This window comes from Rhipicephalus sanguineus, chromosome 1, assembly GCF_013339695.2.
Source record: "Rhipicephalus sanguineus isolate Rsan-2018 chromosome 1, BIME_Rsan_1.4, whole genome shotgun sequence".
Lineage (NCBI taxonomy): Eukaryota > Metazoa > Arthropoda > Arachnida > Ixodida > Ixodidae > Rhipicephalus > Rhipicephalus sanguineus.
Genome location: NC_051176.1, coordinates 62,207,015 through 62,217,215, shown reverse-complemented (window position 1 = coordinate 62,217,215; position 10,201 = coordinate 62,207,015). Strand labels below are relative to the sequence as shown.

Sequence of the window (10,201 nt, the reverse complement as noted above, 5' to 3'; positions counted from 1 at the left end):
GAATACACTTTACCCGCTTCTCCTTCTTCTCCCACGTCACACAATCAGACTGAATTTTCCTTTCCGCATATTTCTACTGAACCAGTGCCCACCCCTTCCACTCATATATCGACACCTTCAACACCCCTCCCACACTCCACTCCTATCACGAAACACACAACACGAACAAGTAAGACTCGAAAAAGAAGACTAGAAACAGCAAACATGTTGGAAAAGCTAGATGAGGAAATAAAAGATGAAAAAGAAAACAGGACTGAGCAGTTTTTACTCTCGCTCGCGGAGCATATGGACAAGGTGCCAGAGCACCTTAGGGGGCAGTGCAAAAGTGCATCTCTTAGAGGTGCTCCTGCACTATGAAGCAGGTGAAATCCCAAGTGTACTATCACCCATCCGGGGACCACTGATTCGACCAAGTGGCCAGTGAGAGGAAGTGGCCAAGAAGGACACTGAAGACCCCCCCCCCACCTTTTTCTTAACCACAATGTTTTGGCAATAAAAGTTATTGCGAATTTTCCCGTGGGTGGAAATGAGTTTAGTCTTCATAAAAAACTGCATGGCAATATGGAGCACCAATCAGCACTTGTGCCCTGCTACTTAATCAATAGAAAATGAAAAAATGCAAAATTGGTCATCAGCGGCCAAATATATGATCTTTAGAAGAGCACATTACTTTCGTGAAGCACAGTAGAGGGATATTTCCTTAATTTAATTGCCACATGACATGCAGCACCCAGCACGTGGAGTTATAATTTTGAATGCATAGGCAATAGCAGCATTATGTAGAAATGGGTGTTAAAGAAATGCTAACCTGATTGCAAGTTCATTCCTTTTCATTCTACTGTATGTGCTTTCATATTTGGTGTAATTTTTATTCCAACAGAAGTGCCCCTTCATATGGATGACACTAAGCTGCATATTGGGCGATTTCCTGAAAGCTTGGGCTTCTATAGAATCTTTGGTGCCTTGTATACATTTACCATTGCAGTGCCATCATATAACAAAATGGAAAATAGTTGTAATTTTAGGCTTTGAATAAGTGAGAAACTGGTGCATTCATGTAATAGTTTTGTGTCACCAAACAGCGATTACAGTATCGCGAAGTAGTGCTGATGTTGGGAACCAAGTACTGCATTTTTTTTTGGGGGGGGGGCGGGAGAAGGGGAACTGTTTTAATAGTCATAGTGCAAACAGGATAGTCAAGTGGAAGTGCAGCACAGTAGCACCTGTTTGCAATGTCGTCTGTCTTGACCATTGTTCAAAATTTCAGATATGCAAGTTCTTTTAAACTTGGCTTTGTGTTTATTGTGATAGAGGTGGGTTTTGGAAGAAACGCATTATGTGCTGACAGCACACTGCAATCACTACGAGACAAGAAGTGCTTGCCTGAACTGAATAACACAACAGCATCATCAAAAAAACCTTGTTTAATAAACCAGTCACTATCACGAGCCTGAACCCTCAAAACAAAACCTCACGTAACACAACACATTGAAAGTAAAATTATAGGAAAGATGCTTACGATAAAAAAAGTGATAATTGCATATAATTTTTTTTCTAATCTGCATGCATGTACAAGTCAAATTTACAAGCCTGGTAAGTTAGAAGTAGAGTTCTTACTGGATGACAGTCAAAAGAAATTACGGAAGTTAAAATACCTCCAGCCAAAGTTTGTTTTGGCTGGAGGTATTTCAACTTCCTTAGTCTTCTACCCAGCCAGACAGACTTCTGTCGAAATGTTTACATTAAAAGAAATTACACATGTAGAGATGTAGAAAATAGTAAAATAAACGCAGCCAGAGAAGTGAAGCATGTTTGAACATGGCAACTGTCTCAGTTCTTGTGTACCCGTTAAAGGGACCGACAACTGCCCAGAATATTAAATGAGTTGACTCCAGTGATGTAAAGATTGTCCGTTGCACTGACTCAAAGCAAGCCTGTTTTTTTCGTGAGAGATGGATTTATATTTTTATTTCTTAATTGAAAGTCGCGAAAAATACCTGTAGCACCTCTGGCAGCCAAAACATGAATGATCCGATGAAGACGGCCACGTGACAGTTGATTGCTGTACGCGGTCGACGATTTTTTTGTTAGTATTGAAATATTGTTCGTTTCTTCATATTAAAAGGTATTACTCCATAATATAGTACATAGAGGCCTGCGTTAGTAGTATGCATTAAAGTGGCGCTGCCTTCGTGCGACGTAACGATCCCATGCTCGTCAGCGCGTCTTGAGCAACTTTTCAGCGTGCTCATGCAACCGTGCACGCAGTTTCCAGGTCGCTAAGATTTTGGAGCGACATAGTTTTGCTGCCTACACCAACGTTTTTAGAACCAGTACAGTTTCGCAGCTCCGCTCGCGTTCCGGCACAGGCGGCCGACGCGTGAACTTACGGCGCTGCTGCTCCATTTTGCTTCACTTGCCATGGCCCCCGGGATCGGATATGGCAACGCATCGTTGTTCTCAATGGCGCGCTGCCGAAGCTGATCGCGGAGGCGACGCACCTGCCGCAGCGATCTCACACGCGCGAGGAGTAGCCGCTTGCGATGCGTTGCGCGTTTTTCTGTGCTCGCTTTCTCCGTACTGCGTGCGTGATTGTTTGCGAATGGTGATCGCTTGGGGAGCAGTTCTTTCGATTTAGCACGTGTGAAAGGGGCAAGGCTGAAGAATGTTATCTTAGTGCGCGTGTTGCACGAGCGGCTCGGAAACGAACATTGGTCATAACTTCTTCGACTCAGGGCAGGGAATTGCAAGAAATATCTTCTGAACGCCAATCCCACCAGAATCGTGAAGACTAACATCGATAGAAGTCGCCTAACCGAGCTCAGGGAATAAAATCGGGTACCTTGATCAACCATATTTCGCGTTGTACGCCTTTCTCAAGAAATCAGAATTAATTCACCCGAAAATTAACAACGGTCCTCTGTTTTACGACTTGCTTAGTCTGGCAAATCTAAGTACATGAGCCAGTGTCATTGTCGCCTCCACAGAAAAAATGCGACCGCCGTAATCGTGATCGATCCCGCAACCTTCGGGTCAGCAGCCGAGCACCGTAACCACTGCTCCACCGTGGCGGCTAAACACAGGTTGACGGCAATGGAATATTCATAGGAGAGGACAGCTAGACGAGATTGTACCATTATTATAGGTCTCGTTTGATTATCTTTTGATGTTCCTGGAGCTTAGCTTGTGAAATAATCGCTTTTTAAAACAGTCGAGGTTATTGAAAAAGTTTAGATCTCGGCTGTCACGGTCGCCGAAAGCTGCAGCAACGATAGGTCACATGGGTGTTGTAGCAGATGACGCGTGAGGCATGATGCAAGATGGAACTGCAGCGCCGCTAGTTCTTGCGTCGGCCGTCGCGTCCACTTCGGAGAGCAAGCGTCTATGGGGAGCTGGGAAAACTGACCTGGTTCTAGAAACGTTGGCCTACACTTCGTCTCAGAAATGACGAGCGCTGCTACTCGGTGCGCCCGTGCATATGCATAGTTACGTTTTCGATTACTTGGCTTGGCTCGTGTATCGAGAGAGTAACGACGCCGGGACAAGCCATCCATGACACAGGCGCAGGCAACCTTGGGCGCAGGAGCACACAACGCTGTACAAATACCGGGAAGGTGTATAAAGCCACGCATCTCATTGTAACAGCTTGCTATTTTCAAAAATGGTGGAAAGCTCAAAATAAAGGTGGTTAAGCATAGTTACAGTAACTCCTGCGAAAGCAGAACAACGACAGCTTTCACAAGGGCTAGCGGCATCGCTATCAATTCTCAGCGTTGCTGGAGCAAGCCTCCACGCGTGTTTGGAGCCTTTCAGATCGAAAAACACTGCTTATAAAATAATTACGTGCTTTTCGGATAAACCACTGCAGCTACAAACGCTTCGAAGGGTGAGCTTCCTGTCGTGCCGTAAGAAACTGGGTCGAGAAAAATCAGTTGTCGGTCCCTTTAACATTGTAGCATCTACGTTTTGGTGCCGAAAACCCACGTGTGACAAGCATTCCTTCTATGCACGGCAAACAGGAATTCGCGTCGCGGGCAGTGAGGACCCAACGGGTCGTGTATGCATGCGACGACCACCGTTGATACATGACTTCAGCCAGCAGCAATGCCCTCCCAGTGGACCGACTCAAGGCAAGAGATCTGCACGACACGTGCAGAACACTAACATCATACAGGATACGCGACTCTTGCTTGACTCTGCTAACGCTGACATCGCAAAGCTCACAGTTGTAAAGGAACGACAAGCTCTCGTATATCAATGAGCAGTACGACCAACCAGAGTTTTCCAACCGAAAGTATCGAGGAGCACACGGCTATAGCTGAATAGAAAGACAAAGCAGTAGGCATGCTTGCCGAGTTAACCTCCTAATTGGAACGAGCGCAGACAGGCCATGCACAAGGTCCCAGTGGTGAAAGCACAGAAGAAACGGCTTAAGAAACGAGTTTCCCCGCAATACTTTTGGCGCCCAGGTTGCCGAACTTCGAAGAGTTCGGCAACCTGGGCGCTTTCGAACTTTCAAAGAGGACATCTCACAGTGGAGCAACTTGAACAGCCTGTTCATCTCAAGAATGACCCGACGCTATCCACTAAATTTTATTACCTCAAGAGCTTTTTAACAGGGGACGCAGCAAGAGCGATTGCGGGCTTGCCTATGACCGACTTATGCAACGCCGACACGATTGCTGTGTGGAGGAACGATTCGGCGATAGCACCATGATTACTCATCACCATTTGACAGCACTGAGAACTCTTCTGAATATCACATCAGCCAATGATGTCTGTGGGTTGCGAAAGTTGTACGGTGCCTTGGATCCCTGAACGTTCCCACTTCTACATATTCAGTCATGCTCAGAGGCGTAACTGCACCCTTTCACAGTAAATGTGAAAATCGCATTCCAGAAGCTTTGGTTGTTATGAATATCACGGGATTCCAAGTTACCATGGAAATCGAGACGACATGAAAAAAAAAATGGTGTTCTGAAGTTCCTCAGCTGATGCCACGCTATGTCATGAGTCATCCGCAAAGTCTCACGTAGCAACCATAAAAGCCTTGACAATGCCAAAGTTGGAACTATTGGATGCAGTTGTCGGATCAAGGTTGCTAAAATACTTCAGGAATTCATGTGACACAGTGCAGTTCTCGCATATCATGTGGTCAGACTCGACAATTGTTCTGAGCTGGATTCGTGCACAGCAAGATAAACTCGGCCCTTTAGTGAGAAACAAAGTGGCTGAGATAGCTGACTGTACCGACAGAGGTCGATGGCGTTATTGTCCTGGAGTTATTATTATTATTATCATTATTATCAGCGGCAGCACATCGGGAAAAGCTTCAAGCGGTGGAACGGCCCAGAATGGTTGCTACAACCCGAAACCGCTTTGCCGGTCGAACCCACTCCGGTTGGCGTCCAAGACAATAGCAACGAACAAGAAATTCCACAGACAGAACTACTTCTACAGACACGAGAACCACTTGAACATGTCATAAACGTTGAGAAGTAAAGCAGCTTGACCAGGCTTCTTCGCGTTACAGTGTTTGTTTACAGATTTGTCGAAAGGACATGGCGGGCACAAGCACCACATACGGGGCCCATCACAGAAGAAGAGGTGAATTTGGCCGAGAAGTTTTGGATACTAAAAGCTCAGTGAGACGCTTTCTCTCAAGTAATGCACCAACTGTCCAATGGATGCGCTATCTGAAGACGGTCTACTTTTCATGACCTCCATCCATGTTTGGATACAGGACAACTACATCTTTGCGGACGCCTACAGAGAGCACAACTTTCCATTCAAGAAAAGCACCCACTACGTTTGCCTCAGAACCACGACTTCACGCGACTAGTAATTATGGAAGCTCATTGCAGTGTTTCACATGGCGGAGTATCCGCTACATTAACAGTAATTCGTGAGCGGTTCTGGATTGTTCATGCATGACAGGAGACAACAACTTCACTGAGCAGCAGTTTGTGCTGCATTGGGCCCTGTGTTGACAGGACACCAGATCTTGTCCTGCCAAGGCACTTTGCCCACAGCACTACTGAAATAATGGGCATACAGGTCCCTGACCTGCCGAGCTGCATGGGCAAAGTGGCGTGCGTGTGTCCGAGCCATTGGCATGTGGTTGCGCAAGATGCTCGCGCCACTGGCCAGACCGCCGTTGCCTAAATCCATCCACACAGTCGGCAAAGTCAGGGTCACAGTATGCATCCTCATCTCTAGTGCGTCGGTGCATCAGAAAGTTGTGGAGCTCACAGAGGGCCTTCACCAATACTTCCGCCTGCTTCGGCTCTTCGCCCATTGTCCGCTGCAGGATTCTCCACCGGGTCGCCAGAATTCCAAAGGCGTTCTCGGCGCACCTCCTATTTCATGAATAAAAAAAGCATTACTCAGCATTTGTCATTTCAGTACCAATCCCATCATTCTGAGGTATACAGATATTTTCAACTCAATTTGTGAACTATCGCCAACAGCAGCAGCAGACATTTTGGCCTCTCTAGGTGGTGCCGAAATGGAAATGGCGAAAATGCAAAGCAAGGAACGCTGCACTTGCTTATGGTGCCTTCAGACGATGGACCAACTCATGACCTGTCGTGAATGCGGATGATGCGCCAGCAGCTGCATTCACACAGCGGACAGTGTTACAGCAGACAACAGTAACAGTGAGTCGGATTACTCTCGACCGCAGCCTCTACGCAAGCTGCCATGGCAGACCAATTTGAGAGTAAGCGGCAGTATGGAGGCCTACAGTAAACAACGCTCACTTTGTTGAGTGGCAAGCATTGTCAATTTGTTTCAATGAAAATGGTGCTGTGTGCGAAAAGGTTGGATGGGGGAAAAATCTTCTTTACAGAGAGCTGCTGGCGACTGATCTTGCTGCTGTCACGCGTGAGGATGGGAGACAACTGCTTTTGGTAACAGCGCCACTTTACTGTCATAGAATTTCGCGTGTGCAATGATTAAAGCGACAACTAATGACACTTCAATCATCACGCATTGAAAGTGATAGCATGGCAGAAATAAAAACACTGGACGCCGACCAAAAGGTGTTGTCAAAAATAACGTTTCGGATGAAGTGGCAATGTCTGGAATCTTCGACTATCCAGACAACAGGGAACATGCTTAACCAACGACGGCGATCTACCGCTTACGTACGCAAGGTGCCTTAAGCGTTTATTTTCACGGATTTAAGCTGGAAGCTTCGGCCACCCAGCTTAGTGAACAAGGCTTCCATGTGGAAGCCGAAACGTCATTATATTTTTGACAACACCTTTTGGTCGGCATCTAGTGTTTTTATTTCTGCCATGCTGTTATATCCCGACCGGAGGAGATTTCGTCCAATTTTCGATTTCATTGAAAGTGATAGCTATCTCAAAGGTGATAGTCTCAAATTATGTCCCCAGGGATAAACAGAAGCATGCATCAGTAAATGAATAACTGATGTTGACTGTGAGCACAGCCATACCTGTCCATATGGCTCGAGCAGAAAAAAAGTGTACTGGTCCGCAGACATTGCTGGTTTCTACATTAAAGTTGCAGCGTTTCGTCATGACATGTTAGGATTACTAGTCTGCGAGCTGCACAGACGAGGCGCTGGTGAGAAGAATCACCGATGTGAGGTCACGTGACATGCTGCCTGCCCCTCCAAATCAGGATTCGGTCTGTTGTATGAATGCACCATTAAGGAGCACTGCCACAAAATTTTAAGGCGCGATAACTTGTGAGTTAGACATGTGCAGACACACATACATTATAGGCAAGATATCTACAGAAAGCTAAGCCAATGCCACGTTCAAGAGAAATTTTAATGCGTATACTGTGCATCTGAGTCCAAAACTTAGCATGTCACAACAACTCTACATGTCACAAGCTCGTGTTGGCTGCCATGCTCGTTGTGTATGCTCACATCGCATCAAACAAAGCTCACCCAGAGCACCACTGCACTGATTAAAACTAATGCGGTTCAGAGTGCTGCCAAGAAAGCTGAACACAATTTGTTGCTTTGGCCTTCTTCTGTCAGTGTCGATAAAGTCAGCCGTATTTTGTTAGCAAGCGTACTGCAAGTTCATGGCTTTTTTCTGGCATTTGGTATCAAAGAACAAACTGGAATTTACCAGGATCAAAAGCCTGCGTGCTAATGATACTGTGCTTTTCTGCTTGCCATAAACATTTTTTTAAAGCAAGTGCTCAACAGATGTGCCAAGACACTGGGTCTGGAAAAAAAGTACACTTTCTGTGAAATCCATATTTGTTTACATTACCTTGCTCTGCTCAGGCGATAATTGAAGATGCGCTCCTCGCCCTCTAGCCCTCGCCCAGGGTATGGCCTTAAAAAGTCTGTCCGGAGCTGAAAGGCCTCATCCCCCACGAAAACACAAGGTGCTGAGTGAGAGGCGTTCGGCAGGGCCAGGTCTCATGGGAGATGAAGCTTGCCTTGCTCCAAGCGGCAACCGAACTTGGACTGCTCCAAAACTCCCCCATCGCTCTGCTTGCCGTAGGCACCAACGTCCACGACCACAAACTTGTAGTCGGTGTCAACTACACCAAGCAGGACGATGGAATATGCGCCCTGTAACGAGTGTTTCATACAAAAAAAAATGTGAAACATGTTTCATAGCTGCTTTGCAATGGTACACTGTAAGCAAAAGTTAGCCGAGATTGGGGTTTTTGCGGCTCATTACCTCTGAAAACTCCCTCGCTTCTAAAATTACTACCTCACGTTGAAGTAAAAGTGGCACATGACATAGTTTTACCACCACCTCTGAGGAACGTAGTAAAAGGATGTCATAATCCAATTTTACTACTTGGGGAGTATTCTGTCACGTGATTTTTAACCCCCGTTTGAGTGTTTATTACCATGTGACCTCAAGGTCCTCCCGCTCGCCCCGCTTCGGCGGCTTTTGTCCGACGATAAGTGCCCCTTCGAGTTTTTTTTTTTTTTCAAAGCTGGGCATTGTCGCGCCTCAGGCACTTCAGCTGCAGAAGCACAACGAGCGAGAAAAGCAGCCTGTGAACGAAAGGACTTGCTCGAAGAAAAAAGCCTGCTGGAAAGCCGTACTGCAGATATCGGTATTGAAGGCATCTCCGTGGCGACAAGCGCGCCACCTAGCAGCGTCATGGAGCACTGGCGCGCCTCCTCTCGCAGCGCAGGCTGCTCGATGCTGACACCTCCCCATCTAGCCACCATAATATCGGCCCTGGAGACAGGCGAGTTGTTGTTGTTGAGTGGTTCTTCGGAAAAGACGCTTTCTGCCTCCCATATGGGGGCACGGCTCAGCGCCTGTGGGACGAGTGTAAGAAGCTTGCGCTGTATATGTCTGGTGGCGGTGATGGCAAGCGGCTGCGCACAGCGGGCTGATCTGAGGTGCCTTCTATCATCGAGCGGCCGTGCGCTTACGAGCGCAAGGCTCCGAGCCTGGACGCCGTGGATACCTCGCTTCCGTGCCGAATCGCGAAGAGCTACGAAGAACACTCCCAGCGCAAACAAAATCAGGCTGGTGTGATCGTCCGTGGTTGCTTCCTGGAGAGTGACCGGCTACAACTATAAGAAAAAGGCTTCACTACGTCGTCGGCACCGAGCCGGCCAGCGGCCGGTGTGAGTGCCTCGCCGGAGCAGGTGAAACAAGCGTCGCATAGATTGTGTACAGTCCTGTGTACAACTGTGTATAGTCCAAACTGTGTATTTCACTCCATGCGGCCGCCGCTGTGAAACATCTAGCGCGAAGGCGAGCCCCGATCGAGGGAGACGGAACCAACGTGCGGCCGACGGTGCACTGCGAGTACAAGCACGGTGAAAACCGGGCCTGCGAGCGGTCTCGTTCGTTGTAAGTGCATCGCTCCGTAAGACTCCTCGAATAGCGGACACCTATTTTTAAGTTGTCTCTAAAATAACGACGACGAAAATTGCAGAGGAGATCGCCAGCTGTCGTTTATCGCATAGCCGTGCTCCTCGAAAAGGCCTAGCGAGGCCGTCGTTAGAACCTGGTAAAGGCACGGCGCCGCTCTACTTCGCCGGCGTTCCTGGATATGTGCTGCTACTGTGTTTGTGTAGCGCTGCGCAATGAAAAAATTGTTGAGTGGCCGTGGTTTGTGTGTGCTTAGGTATATTTTGCGGGTTTGTGCATCAGCACTGCTAACGGGAGTGCGGCCAACACGGAGTGCCAGCGAATAATTGGATAATCAAAAAGGTGAGATAAGGCGGGTT

The 10,201-nt window shown here is 47.4% G+C and overlaps 1 pseudogene; it reads right to left on the bottom strand.

Annotated features, from left to right (window-relative positions):
- Window positions 1-5,028: 5,028 nt before the first annotated feature.
- LOC125758967 (uncharacterized) lies at window positions 5,029-8,584 on the bottom strand (annotated as a pseudogene).
- Between the last annotated feature and the right edge of the window lie 1,617 nt (window positions 8,585-10,201).